We start from the raw sequence: 13,341 nt of genomic DNA, 5'->3' as shown, positions 1-13,341 counted from the left end.
AAATATAGCCCTATTTAAACTTTAGATTTAATTCTGATTGTAAACGAAGTGATTAGTTTCTAGCATCAAAATGTTTGTGTAGCAGCATGCTGAAATACCATCTTGGAAATTATTACAAACAAATAAAAAAAAACCCAGGAGGTACCTGAGAGCCTGCCAGAGACAGCTTTATGTATAACTCCCAGAATAATAACATAATGGGATTCCCAAAGAATAAGAGCAGTGTAACATGAGCAGACTGCCAGCATCCAGTCAAGGCAGTCAGGGATCTGCCACCACTGTTGGTTACTATACAGTCTAATTACCAAAAGATGTACACAAGTGATGCAGAAAACAAATTAAAAGCTTTTAAAATATTTACACAAGGCTCAATAATCAAGCAAAAAAAAAAAAATAGGGAATATAACATTTTCCTTTTGCATGGCTGGGATTTGAGCAGGCTGTAGAGTGTTACTTTGATAGCAATATGCATTCTTTTTAAACTTTTAATCACAGTGTAACTGGAACACAGGATCTATGCTCAGTTTTATTTAGGGTTCTGAATGGGGTGTTACATCTCTTCGAAGACGGCTCCAAAATGTCATTGATAGGAAGGCTACAAATAATTATGGTGCTCTTTGGATTACTGTTTCTAACAGGGCAAAATCCTTTATTCTGCAGCAAAAAATAGCTGCATACTGTCTTAAGTAAAGCTGCCAACACTGCTCAAGAAGTAACTGATTTAGGATTCACAAGCATTTTCTTACATGATTTCTCTGCGTGAGTTTTACCGAACTTCATTCACCCCTTGGCTTCCGAGCCAAATGAAACGAGCCGAGCACTTGGCTTTTTCCTCGGGGCTGGGACCTGCCGCGGGCTTCATCTTCGCGGAGCCGAAGCTCGGGGTTGGAAAAGCCCAGCTCTTTGGGACCGGGCGCGCTCGCCTCCCCTTCCCAGCAGAGCCGCGGCGCGCCCCGGGCGGCCTCTTGCCCGCGGTGCGGGGCGATCGCTCCCCGGGGCGCCGGCGGCCGGCGCCACCGCCGCGGCAGCAGCGGCTGGAGGAGGAGGCAGAGGTGGCGGAGGAGGAGGAGGAAGGCGGCCGCCGGCCCCTCTCGGCGCGCAGAGGCGCAGGCAGAGGGCGCTTTCGCCATGCGCGGCCGCCGCCGCCGCCGCGCAGCCCCAGGCGCCGCGCACCCACCGGCCGCGCCGCCGCTGACAGGCGTCCGCAAGCGCGGCGGGCGGAGCGCAGCGCAGCGGGGCCCCTCGGCACCGAGCCCCCGGCCCAGCCCGGCCCGGCCCGGCCCGCGCGAAAGGATCTCCCCGGGTGCGACCGGCCGCTCGGTCCCGCTCTGCTGCTCCCTGTCTCTCTCTCTCCCTCCTTCCCTTACCCTCCTCCTCCTCTCTGCGCTTTCCACCTCCCCTGCTCCTGAGTGAGCGCAGCCTCGGATGTCCGGTTTCCTGGTGGGTTTTTTACCTGGTAAACTCTGGATAAGTTTGGTGAGAATTTGCAAAGCGGCTGGGAAAGTTGGGAACTCCCCTGCAGGCGCATAGGAGCTGCTGCTACCGCATCTTCTCCATCCCCACGGATTTTACTGCCTTGGATATTGCGAGGGGAGGGAGGGGGGAGAGGACAGCGAAAGAAGGGGGAGAGAGGAAAAGAAGGAGCCTCATAATTTCAGCTACATTCCTCCGACTGCCCCGCGGTCCCGCTCCGCGCCCGCTCTGCCATCCGTGCACCATGCACTTGCTGGAGGTGCTCTCCCTGAGCTGCTGCCTGGCTGCCGGCGCCGTGCTCCTGGGACCCCGGCAGCCGGCCGCTGCCGCCGCCTACGAGTCCGGCCAGGGCTACTACGAGGAGGAGCCCGACGCGGGGGAGGCAAAGGTAAGCCCGTGCCCCCGCTGTAGATGCCAGTTCCTCTGGGCATGTGGCTGCGAGTCCCTTTGAACGGACTGCAGGGGAGTTCCACCAAGGAAAAGATGTGGAAGAAGGCTTTTGAAATGGGGGGGTTCCTTAAAGTGGGGGAAGGATTTTTTTTTAAAAATGTCTTGAGTTTTCGGGGTTGCTGGAGGGCGGGCTGCATGGGGAACAACTGCGTTTACAGAGGGACGCGAAACACCTGATGAGCGGAGGCAGCCCGCGGGCTGCGCTCCTGCCGTGGAGCGGGGACTGCCCGGCGGGGAGCGATCCCGATCCCGATCCCGATCCCGATCCCGGCCCCGGCCCCGCCGCGGGCAGCCGCCCTTGGGCTGCGGCTGATGCCGGCCCGGGCAGCTGGGGCGCGCCCCGCAGGCGCCTCGGAGTGGGGTCCTGCGCTGGGGAGCGCGGAGGGAGGGCGGGCTGAAAAGCGCTCAGGGGAGCAGCTGGGCACAAGAACGAAGCGGAGGCGTGGGAGGACGATGACAACAAAACCCTAGACTTTCCATTTGTTGAGAAGTGTCTTGGAGTTACTGACGCTTTGGGTGAGCTGCTGCTGCGTGACAGAGTTGATGGGAGGTGTAAGGTGACACTCCAGTCTGAAAACCTTAGCTCTGCCCAGACGCATGGTGAAAGTTAGGCTTAAATTCTCGGATTCCAGACAAAAATACTTAAAATTCTCGGTTAATTTTTGTTAGCATATTAAGTTTCGTAACATAAAAGTCAAGTACCTTTGGTACTTGTGGTTGTGCAGTTCCTGGTATGCTGATGCATAGTATGTGGTTGTATAAGCATGTGGCATTGTTAGGAAGACCTTTGATGTCTGCCTTACCCTCATCTCATTGTTTTGAAGATTTCTGACATACTTATTGAAAGCAATCATGACCTAGCTCATTCATTATTCATTTCAGTATGGGTCAGGGAGGGAGTTGTGTGAATTAAAATTTAAATTAATATTCTGATTTTTTTTTTTCTCCCCCTATACTGTTTTCTTTACTGGTTAAAAGTTTGGGAGATTTTACCGTAACTACCTAGGAAATCAAGCCGCATTTCAGGTATGCAAACTGTTGTCCACCATATCTTGTACACAGAAGTCATACTTTCATACTTTTCAAATAGTAATCTGCATGGAAAAGTTTACTGATTATACTGTAGTCTCTCTTAAAATATTTTCACTACAGCTGAATGCTTACATTGCAATATTCTGAATGCTAATACGCTATCAGTGATCATATTGCTTAAAAGCATATAAAGTGTTTTTCCCACTTTATATTTTAAACTAGGAACACAAAATAAATTCAGTAAGCTACTCTTACTGCTTAGACTATTTATAAAAATTAAAAAAAAAAAAAAAGAATATCAAAACTTAGTGGAGGGTAAAAATACCTCAACTCCTTCCAACCCATGACTGTAAGTCAGTTATTTACTGGGTGAAACTGGCATTTGAGTTGTAAAGCCTTGGAATAGCTTATGCTGAAAAGGTAGAAAGAATCCAAACTGGAGCATAGCACATACTTTGTGTACTTAGACTGCTGAGGTAGAACAGCTGATATGAAGGTACTCTTCTCAGTGATGCTTTTGTGTTCCCATGCATATAGTGTGGAAAGTTACTCTGTTTCTTGAAGAAACCTCAAAGTCTTTGGGAGCTGCCACTATAGTGCATTGTGTGTAAGTGCAAGTGCTCCCTGGAAAAAGAGGAACTGTCAGCAAACCAAAGGAAGGAAAGGTCAAGAGACCAGGGAGTGGGACAGCATGTGTTAAGCGATTTCGTTAATAGGAAAACGTTTTTGTGCCCGACTACTGCTGAGTAGTAAGTAGAGAAAGATTCTGGATCCAAGCATACTTAGTTATCTTGGAAGTGTTTAGTTATGAGTTTGTTGCTTTTGCTGGAACTGTTTGAGTGAGTGAGTACTGCACATATTTGTTTCTGTAAATGTTGAGATGAATATCTTAGGTAATTATGAAAGGATTAAATAAGTAAACTGCAAATAATTGTTTCAAGGAATATATGATTGTGTTGTCAATATAAAGTCAACTGCTTGAACTTTATTAACTTAAAGAAGTTCATGCATGTTATGTTTTTACTTCCCGTCAAGTGCTGCATGTTAAACTGGCCTATGTGCAGGTCATACATGCCATTGGGTCAGCTCCTCATGAAATATCTTCACTCCTATTTTAAGAGCTTTAGCTTTAGAAAGCAGTTTAAAAAGTGTGAATGAAGTTGAGGCTTCTCCAACATAGGAGGAAAAGCTGGCCAGAAAATAGGGGTATTGTGTTTTTAAGCAGGTAATTTTCACATATTAAACTTGTCTAGAGATTTGTAGCAACTTGGAAGTGTTGCAGATATTAATAGTAGTAGTTCTTCATACACAGCTCTTGCAAGGGCATGTTCTGCAGCAAGTGGGCACTGATAAGCTTGTGCAACACTGCCTCATCCCTCTCCAGTCCTACCCCCCACCCCTACCTTTTTTTTTTTTTTTTTTTTCTCAGCCTAAGGGTAAGGTTCGTTATTTGGCTAGCTTTCAGGGCCAAGATTAATGCTTTTCAGCTGAACTGTCAGCTCAGTGGGATGGGAATGAGCCCTGCCCGTAAATCACCTCTTGCGGATTTCCTGCAGCACAGGGGGTTGTCCCGGCGAGCTGACCCCCTCGCAGCCACAGCCCGCCTCTCCCGGCGGGGCAGGAGGGCGGGCGGCCCTGGCCCCTCTCTCCGCCTGGGTGGCTTGTTGTGGAAAGCAACCTAGTACTTCAGTTACCTCTCCGCTCAAGGCGGGCCCGGGGGAATCAGCTCTCCTGCCCCAGATTTCACGCCGTTTGGCAGGGACCCGCCGCCCCGCAGGGATGCTCGGAGCAGCTGCAGCAAGGGCAGGGTGAGCTGTTTTGCCGCACCGGTGGCTTGAAGCTTTAGCTTCTTGTACTGTCTTTGAGTGTTTTAATAACTCTTATAATATGTTTGACCTCTGGCTTTTGTTCTTTTGGTGGTTTTGAATAGGGAAAGTGGGGTGAGTATACACTGTCTACCTGGGATAGTATTATTTTAAATAAATAAATAATGCCTTATGGTTTGTTTGCTGAAAGTTTAAAACTGAACTGAAGGAACTACGTGGGTATTCCGTGCAGGAATTAAACTTCTTAGGTCACTGAAATAAAGGTGTGGCAGTAGCATGTACCTAGACTTCATTAATGGTAATGAAGTAACAATAGTAGGGATAGGTTATTATAGTAACAATACCTGGAACGAAATTACACAGCTGCCAGTGTTTGCCACAGCTGCACCATAATTTTGTTTCACAGTCTTTAGAATTATATGACTGTTCAAAAGCAATATTGGTCAGTTGCCCCATGTAGTTTGAAAAGGTTTAAAACTATATTTATGCAAAAATTTTTAGTTTTGTATTAGAATGGGAATAGCAAATGAAAATGTATTTGCCTGTTCTAAAGCACATCAGAAAATTTCACTGGGGCCTCATTACACAGACAGCAATAAAGTACAGAACAGTTTGTGCTGTGATTCTGATTTAGGGTTTTTTTGCAATGTAAATACATGTGCTTACTTGAGCTGCATTTTTATTGGATGCTACCTGAGATACTACCTTTTTAATTTCATTATTATAAAACTATTTCAAAACTGACCTAATCATACAGTGCTGCTCATTGACGGCTAACAGAGTTTAAATACTGTTAGTGGGAGTATGAAGGAAAGCAGCGTGTCAGTTTCCCGGGTTTCCTGCTGTCATTGTATCTCCATGGTACAATCTCAGACCCATCAGTTTTATGGTCACCCATAAGTTTACCAAGAGCCTTACTCTGTGTTCCATGCACAGGTGAGAGATGAAGCTGCCTTGTCTGTTCTGAAAACAAGCACACACCTCACTCCCCGTACTTAAGCAGGGCTAAGTTGAGCATGTGGGGAGAATTATATCTTTTCCTGCTGCTGCTGTTTAGTCTGCTGCAAATTTTCTTGTGTGTAGCCACTCTCTTTTCAGACACATGAACAGAAAAAGATGCTGGTTTTTTTTCGAACCATTATTTGTAGCAGATGCAATGGGATGAACATTGGTAGTAGTAATTGTTTTAAAGACTAAGCAATGCTTCTGCAAACATAGATATTAAACTTTGGTCTGGCCTTTTATGTGAGTAAAGTACAGTACTCAGCTCAAAGAGCTCACTGCATTTTCTAGTTCTTGGAGTGCATTCTTGTCTAGTTTAAGCACACTAGTGTGCCTGGGAGGGACTTCAGCTGTTTGTCAGCAGTAATCCCATGCATTTATCCCATGCATATATGAAGGTTATAAAAAAAACTGTGGAGGTCATTTTAACTGCAGTGTTTAGAGGCATACAGAAGCATCCCATCAAAAGTATTATTTTTATGCTCACTTAGGTTGTGTGTATTCAAAGTCTTGCCTGTTTTTCAAGGGTGTGTATCCACTTATTTTAGTAAAAATAAACCATGATTTAGACTTCAGACTGTTGTAGCTGAGAGTGATGGTAATAATATTCTCCCAGTGATACCCTGCATCTGGGATAGAAGTCTGTTAAAAACCTTGTGTTCTGCTGCTGCTTTTTTAAATGTGGTCAGTGATTCATAAAAAAAAAAAAAAAAAAACAAAACCAAAAACCTTAGAAAAAAAGGGAATCCAACTAAAGTCACACTGGTTTCCTATCAAATGTAATATCCTGTTTAATGAAAAAAAAATCTGTTACAGCTGTTTGTAGAATGAATTATAAGAAATTCCAAGCAAGATTGTCTCTGAAAGTTGCAAGTTCTTTTAAAGACTAAGTTTCTTCTTAGGAGTTTTGTTTGGTAAAGTACTACATTTTGCTTAGTGAGTAGGATAGAGATGATTGTTTTCCTTATATATTATAAATGTTTATTACTTTTTAAATTTCACCTTGGTTCTATTCGGAGTGATAATGTAATACCAAATTCCCCTCCATGTAAATGTGTTATCTACTTCAAAGAAACTAATGGCTGCATAAATTGCACCAGAATTTTAATTTAAAACATTGATAACTTACAGGAGCATGGATGCTCGTTTGTTGAATTTGTCAACTTGTTTGTTTTGTTTTGTGTTTATTTGTCTCCAGAAGTTCTTTTGGTGACAGTATTTGTGTTGCTCTTCCTCTTTGCTGCATTTCAGACTTCAGTTAGGAAATAGCTACACTGTAAGTAATTTATTCTTCTATTCTTCCATTGTAATCATCATAAATCAATTCCTTTAACTCTGTAGTAGTTTGTTGGGTTATTTCTTTTGATATTTTCTGGCTTGTCTAAGATACCTATAGCTTCTTACAAGTATTTAGAGACTGCAGTTGTCAGTGGAAGGAATAGATATTCTAGTAAGAAGCTCCTTTTTAGCAAAGTAACCAAGAGAAATGGTGTTATTTGGGGAAGAAGGAGAAAACAGGGGGGAAAACTTCTGATAAGGAGAAGGAAAAAAATCATAGCAGTTGTATTTTGGCTGTATTGTAATCTTTACTGAGTGTAGATGAGCGTGTAATCATTCTTCATGTAGTTACTAAGGCCATATGTCATCTGCAGCTAACTTTTGAGATCTTGATCATGGTTGACTTCAATGAAGAACGATTGCTTGGGGAAGTTAATGACATTAGTTACCTGACACTGCTGTCACCCTAAGCTCTGTATTACTCCATACTGTTCACATAATGACTTTACCTACTCAATGACAGTTTTCTGATAGCTTGACCTTCAGAATGCAGCTTAAAAACCGTTGAAGGTATTTTATATCTTGCTCCTTACTGAACTGAGCAGGAATTTTTATACTGCACAAGGGAAAATCCTGTCAAAAAACTGGACAGTTCTTGGAAGAAGATGCCAGAAGGCTACTGGAGAGCAAATGACGCATGTATTTCTGTCTGGTGTCAAGTGTGGTATCACCTGTGTTACTTCTCCTACCTTCTTGTGGCAGCACTGAGAAAGCACTAAATAATTTCAGGAATTGTGGAGAACAAAATCCTTTACACAATTATTTAATTCTTTGACTTTGCTTACTCAATAGTTATGTTGAGAAAGAGCGAAGACAAGAATTAAGCAGAAGGGATAGCTTCTGAGAACATGTGCAACAATTGCCTATTTCCTAATACTTTTCCCCAAAGATGACCCATAGCAAGTCCCCCAACACCCCACAAACATGTGTGGAAACTTCTAATATTTCTAAAGATTTTTAGAAACAGTAGATACCCTGCTCTCGTGCATTGTTGTGGCCTCACCCTGAGTTCTGTGTGCAGTTCTGAGCCCCAGAATTCAAGAAGGATGTGAAGGTCCTTGGATACAGCCAGAGGAGGGCAACAAAACTGGTGACAAGGCTGAAAGGAATGTCCTGTGAAGAGCAGCTGAGGACTCAGTCCATCTAGCTTGGAGAGAAGGAGTCTGAGGGGTGACCTCACTGCTCTCTAAGTTTCTGGGGAGAGGAAGCTGAGAGAGGTGCTGATCTCTTGGCCCTCAGGTGCAGTGGTTGGATGCATGGCAGTAGTTAAACTGCATCAGTGGAGATTTAAACTGGACATTAGGAAGCATTTCTTTACTGAGAGGATGATCAAACACTGGAACAATCTTCTTAGAGAGGTGGTTGATGCCTGTCAGTGTGTTGGAGGCATTTGGACAATTCCTGTAACAACATGCTCTAGCTTTTGGTCTAGCCCTGAAGTGGTTGGGCAGCTGGACTCTGAGATTAGCGTACGTGTCTTCCAACTGAAATATTCTATTCTATTTGAGGTTGTTTAAAAAAAAGCAAAACTACCGTTGTTGTCTTTCAACTTACTTCAACTGCCAAATTCAGCTGGCCAAATGCATTTGTGGTGAACTGCTCCAGCTGTCCAGAATGTACTTGTGGCATCAGTTACAATATTTAGAGCCAAGAGAAAAACTGGCCAAGTGAAGCTTTACACCTTACCTGCTCTTGACTTACTCATGTTTGTGTAGACAATCAAAAGTTTGGAGGGCTAGTTAGTTTGTTTCATGGGTGTATTTGTTTCACAGGGGGAGAGAGAAAGTTGCAGCTGGTGGGTAAACTCTCCAGTCTGCTAAAGGAAAAGTCTCTTTGGTTTTCTTTTTTCCCTAAGGAAAAAAAAAAAAAAAAGAAAGGAAAGCATTTCTTGCCTCGAGTGCTGGAAGTAATTCTGAGAGGGTTTTTGTGGGGTTTTTGCTGTTCTTGTTTGTTTGGTTTGTTTTGTTGTTTTTTAAAATTATTTTTTAAATAATCAATTTTCTTTTAAAATGTTGCCTTTGGAGCCCAGTGAATTTACCAGTCTTGACCTGTCATTCCTCTTGACTAACAACTGTGAGGTGTTGCACACTATGTCACAGTTTTGTGAGTGCTGCGAGTTGGACACTATGGGGATACCATAACAGAAGGTTTCACTGAAAGTCACAGACAGTGCTTGTATTTTGTACCCCTAAAAGGATAATTCTTTATTTGGTGTGCTGCTGAGGAGAGAATCTCTGCTTAATTGCACACTCACTATTATTTAGAATACACTGCTCCCATTTCTTCTTAGAAATAAGGAGCTTCAATAAATCCAGTTCTACCTGTTTGTAACTACCCACAGATACACTTGACAGAAACATAATTTGCCTGTAAAAGTAATAATATCAAGAGTCTAGGTAGAGATAATAGTATAATTTTTATAGAATTGCTGCTTATGGTTAGATCAGCAGTGCAATTAACTGTGAAAGGAAAACACAAAATAAACTTGTGGGATGATGCCTTATTGACGTGCGTCCCTCCCGTAGGGACAAATGTTTCCAAATTTAAGCAGAGCCTAGGACTTCCTCTTCACCCCACCCGCTCTCCAGCACATCTTGCATAACGGCGGAGTGCTGCTGCAGTACAAATACAACAATTTACTTCGTTTCATTTGACTTGTAAATGTCAAATTATGAATGTTAAGCAGTCAATATCTCTTTGCCACAAGGATATTTTTAAATTTTACCTCCTTTAATTCATTGGTACTGAAATAGTCTGTGATTTGGAGGAAGTGAGGTGATCTTGTTAATAAGCAGGCTTACACGGTAGATCTGGTAAATATTACTTTTTTTTTTTCTTCCAGGAAGGACAATTTGACTTCCCAGTCAGATGTTTTTCTGGTTGTTTGGAGAAGGGCAAAATGTTGGTTCATTTAAAAAATACCAAGAATCTTATTGTGCAGCCCACAGGGCACAGCTTTCAGAAGAACATTAATAGCTGCTAAAATCTCACAGATGTGAGGCCCAATATGGTGGGTATTGGCATGTCTCCTTTGTAAAGTTTAGTTGCATCTAAACTGCCAGGCAACACAAGCAAGAGGCTCAAAATCAAATTCCCTGAGGGTTTCCTTGCTTGCTGGAAAGCAAGGAAACAAAGCTGGTGAGTTTGTGCTTTCTGCCTTGTGTTCCCAGGCACACCCTGAGGTATGAGAACTTTTTTGAGCACACGGTTTGGAGTGGTCAGGGCTGCTTTTGTGGCTCAGCAGAGCCCAGCAGGTGGGCAGCTCCTGGCTACCCCAGTGCAATTTGTTCCAGCTGCCAGGAATGCCACGTTAATAGAACTGGAACTGGACACGTGAGAATGTCCCCTCTTGGGAGGGGTTCAGTGTTTGTGTGCCGAGGGAGGTAGCTTAAATTAACAGCTGGACTCAGACTGAGATCAGACCACCTTAGAGTGGCAAATTGGTTGATAAAGGGCTGCCTACTGTTATGGTTCTCTCCAAGATTGTGGTGTTCAAGTCAGAAGAAAGGCAGCCTGTACAACTAAGAGTTGTTAAGTGTTTTGTGATAAAATGCTTTTATTTTTTTTTATCCAAGAAGAGCTGATGATTTCTCTCTGAGCATCAGTTATGAAAATTATGAAGATTTTTAAGATTAATGTTTTTTTTTTTTCTCCATGTGGCTGGGCCAGCAGGTGATCAAATCACTAAAAACAAATAAAGGAGTAAAAATCTGTAGAGGAGCTCTGAAGTACTTTCCTTTTTGAAATGTCTGTGGATGGGCTGTAAAGCAGTAAAAGCACAATGAACCATGTATTTGGAACAGGAAGTAGGGAAAGGAGCAGAGAAGAATTTTCACAGGGCAGGGCCATGCTTCAAAGGAAGGAAGAATTATGCTGTTCTATTTCATCAGGTAGAACTAGAGATTTAGGCAAACTCTAAATTGAACAGTCACTACTAATCTGGATTAAAAGCATAAAAAGGTTCTTTGTAGTAATGAAACTCTCTGGATATCTTAGCTAGCAGTTTCAGAAAATTAATGAAATTTTCAAATCCTCATCTCATGTGACAGATGGATGATCTGTTTTTACTTTGAGCCTGTAAGTTGCTGCTTTACTCCATGATTAGTTGGCTTATGCTATATATATATGGAATATTGAAGTCATGTAAGAGTAGAAGAATATCTCTAGCTGGTCAGACAAAATGCCTGATTAGCCCTATATGCCATTCTCAACAATCTCATTGGAATGCTGCACTGAACTTGCACCCTGTGCCCTGCTGATGTGGCAGAGGATGATTGGAGAGTGATGTTGGAAACCTCACACCCAGTACATGATGAGAAATGGTCTATCACATCTTCCCCCTGGCACACCTTTCTCCCCAGCTCCTTCCAGGTGGAGGCTGCCTTTTAGCCATGACCATGTCTATTCCTGCAAGAAGACAGTACCCAGTGAGTCCTGCCCCCAAAAGTTTCTTTTTTTATCCTTGATCATGTGAGCTGTCCTGATTGATTCACCTCTAGGGAGCTTGATGCACAACATCCAGTTGATTTGTCCTCAAATTACCTCATGGAAATGGCTTGGGAAATTTCTATTCCACTTTGTTCCTTCACCTTTGCATCCCACAGACCAGGTTCAGGAGAAATATCTGGTGTGTCATCATGTACCTGCTGCTCACTCCTTGGCCATCTGGGGACTTCAGATAGAAAACTCAGCAGCAGACATTTGCAGGATCCCCAGACTCATCATGTTTGTGAAAGGGCAGCCATGGCAACATGCACCTGGCTGCAGGCACTCCTATGGTGTTTCAGTACCTCTTAGTTTTTGGCTGGCCTTCTTTCCTTTTTATTTAAGCCCTTACCATCCAAGGCCCTGCCAAATTACAGGATCTGCTTGACAACCTCCTTCTGAGCAAAGAAATGGAAAGTGTCACTGCATGCTGACAGGCTGTTGGCTGCAGCTTGTGAACCTCCTTGCCTTAAATGATGGGGGGTGTGTGTGTTATTTCTTTTTCGTTAATAGCTTTCAGTTGACTTTTCTCCAGGTGTTCATTGAGCCCACAGAAGCTTTTCATATCAACACTTCTCTGTATCAACAAGTATGCCTTTAAGTGGATGTTCTGTTTACTATACATAATAGTAAATTTAAAAACAACGAAACAAAGGCTCAAGACAAGCAAAAGGATTGGTTCTGACACCTGCTGATTAAATATGAAACTTCCAGAGTCCCTCCTCTGGACAAGGCAGGGAGAAATTCTGTTCATGTCACTTGTGGTTTATTCAGTTCCCTTCTCCACTGTTCTTTTTCGGGCTAAAGATTTTTCACTTATGTAACCTGCTTTTTGAAATGAAACTGTTCTTTATCTTTGATCACCTGAATTCATACCTTCTTAATTCTCTTTAAGACTGCAGATCAAAGAGTGGGGAGAGCCAGGAGTGCACACAAGATTCCATATGTGGGACACAACAGATGTGTGTAGGGACACAATGATGTTTTGTTCTCTTTCCTAATAATTCCACTTGTGTATTTGTTTTAAAAGTGTGTCTTGATATGCCAGTATTTTGTAACATGTCAGACATGACTATGATTAAAATGCCTCCTTTAAAGAACTACCCATATTTATACTGAAGAACAGGATGGCAGGAGGCATTTCATAGTTATTACTACTTCCTCAAAATTCACATAAAAGTTGTTCTTAGGGGCCTGTTTCAAGATGATGTATGATTATTTAGACTTTTGTGTTCATTATGCTTTTAATGTGTTTTTCTGTCTGCCACATGTGCACAGTGAGAGATTTAATGGAACTAGCTATCTTTTGAGTTATAAACCATGAGCTGTATATTTAATGTCCTTAATTATTTTTCTTTAAAAATGAGATGTGGTCTCAGTGTGATCTGTAAAATATGTCAGCAGTCTTGCAAAGACTATTCATGCCTGCTAACAGTAAGATGTTACTGTCAGGCAATATTTGTGAGGGCTTGGTTATGTGCACTAATTAGGTGCATATGACCAAGCAAATTTTAAAACCTGCCCATGCTTGCAAATTTTATATCCATGTCAAGCCTAGCCTAAAGCATAAGAATATAGGAAATACCCCACTGGGGCAAACTAATGGTTGTGTCAGCAGCATATGCTGTTCTGTTTAAGGAGAATATTTGGATTTAATAATTTTCTCCAGTTCCCTCCCCTCCTACTCACTCAACATTGACAGTTGTTGGATTGAGGATATTAGAAGACATGTCTC

At 42.8% G+C, this 13,341-nt stretch overlaps 1 protein-coding gene across 1 annotated transcript in view; it reads left to right on the top strand.

Moving 5' to 3' along the window:
* The first annotated feature begins 6,986 nt into the window (after nucleotides 1-6,986).
* Nucleotides 6,987-13,341, top strand: part of VEGFC (vascular endothelial growth factor C) — a 63,649-nt gene continuing 57,294 nt past the window's right edge. The window contains exon 1 of the mRNA XM_053975631.1: nucleotides 6,987-7,059. The gene's annotated coding sequence lies outside the window, so the exon portion shown is untranslated. The remainder of the gene's footprint in view (nucleotides 7,060-13,341) is intronic.

Source organism: Vidua macroura, chromosome 4 (genome assembly GCF_024509145.1).
Source record: "Vidua macroura isolate BioBank_ID:100142 chromosome 4, ASM2450914v1, whole genome shotgun sequence".
NCBI lineage: Eukaryota > Metazoa > Chordata > Aves > Passeriformes > Viduidae > Vidua > Vidua macroura.
Note: the sequence above shows the minus strand (reverse complement) of the source record. Positions and strands in the feature narration are given on the sequence as shown.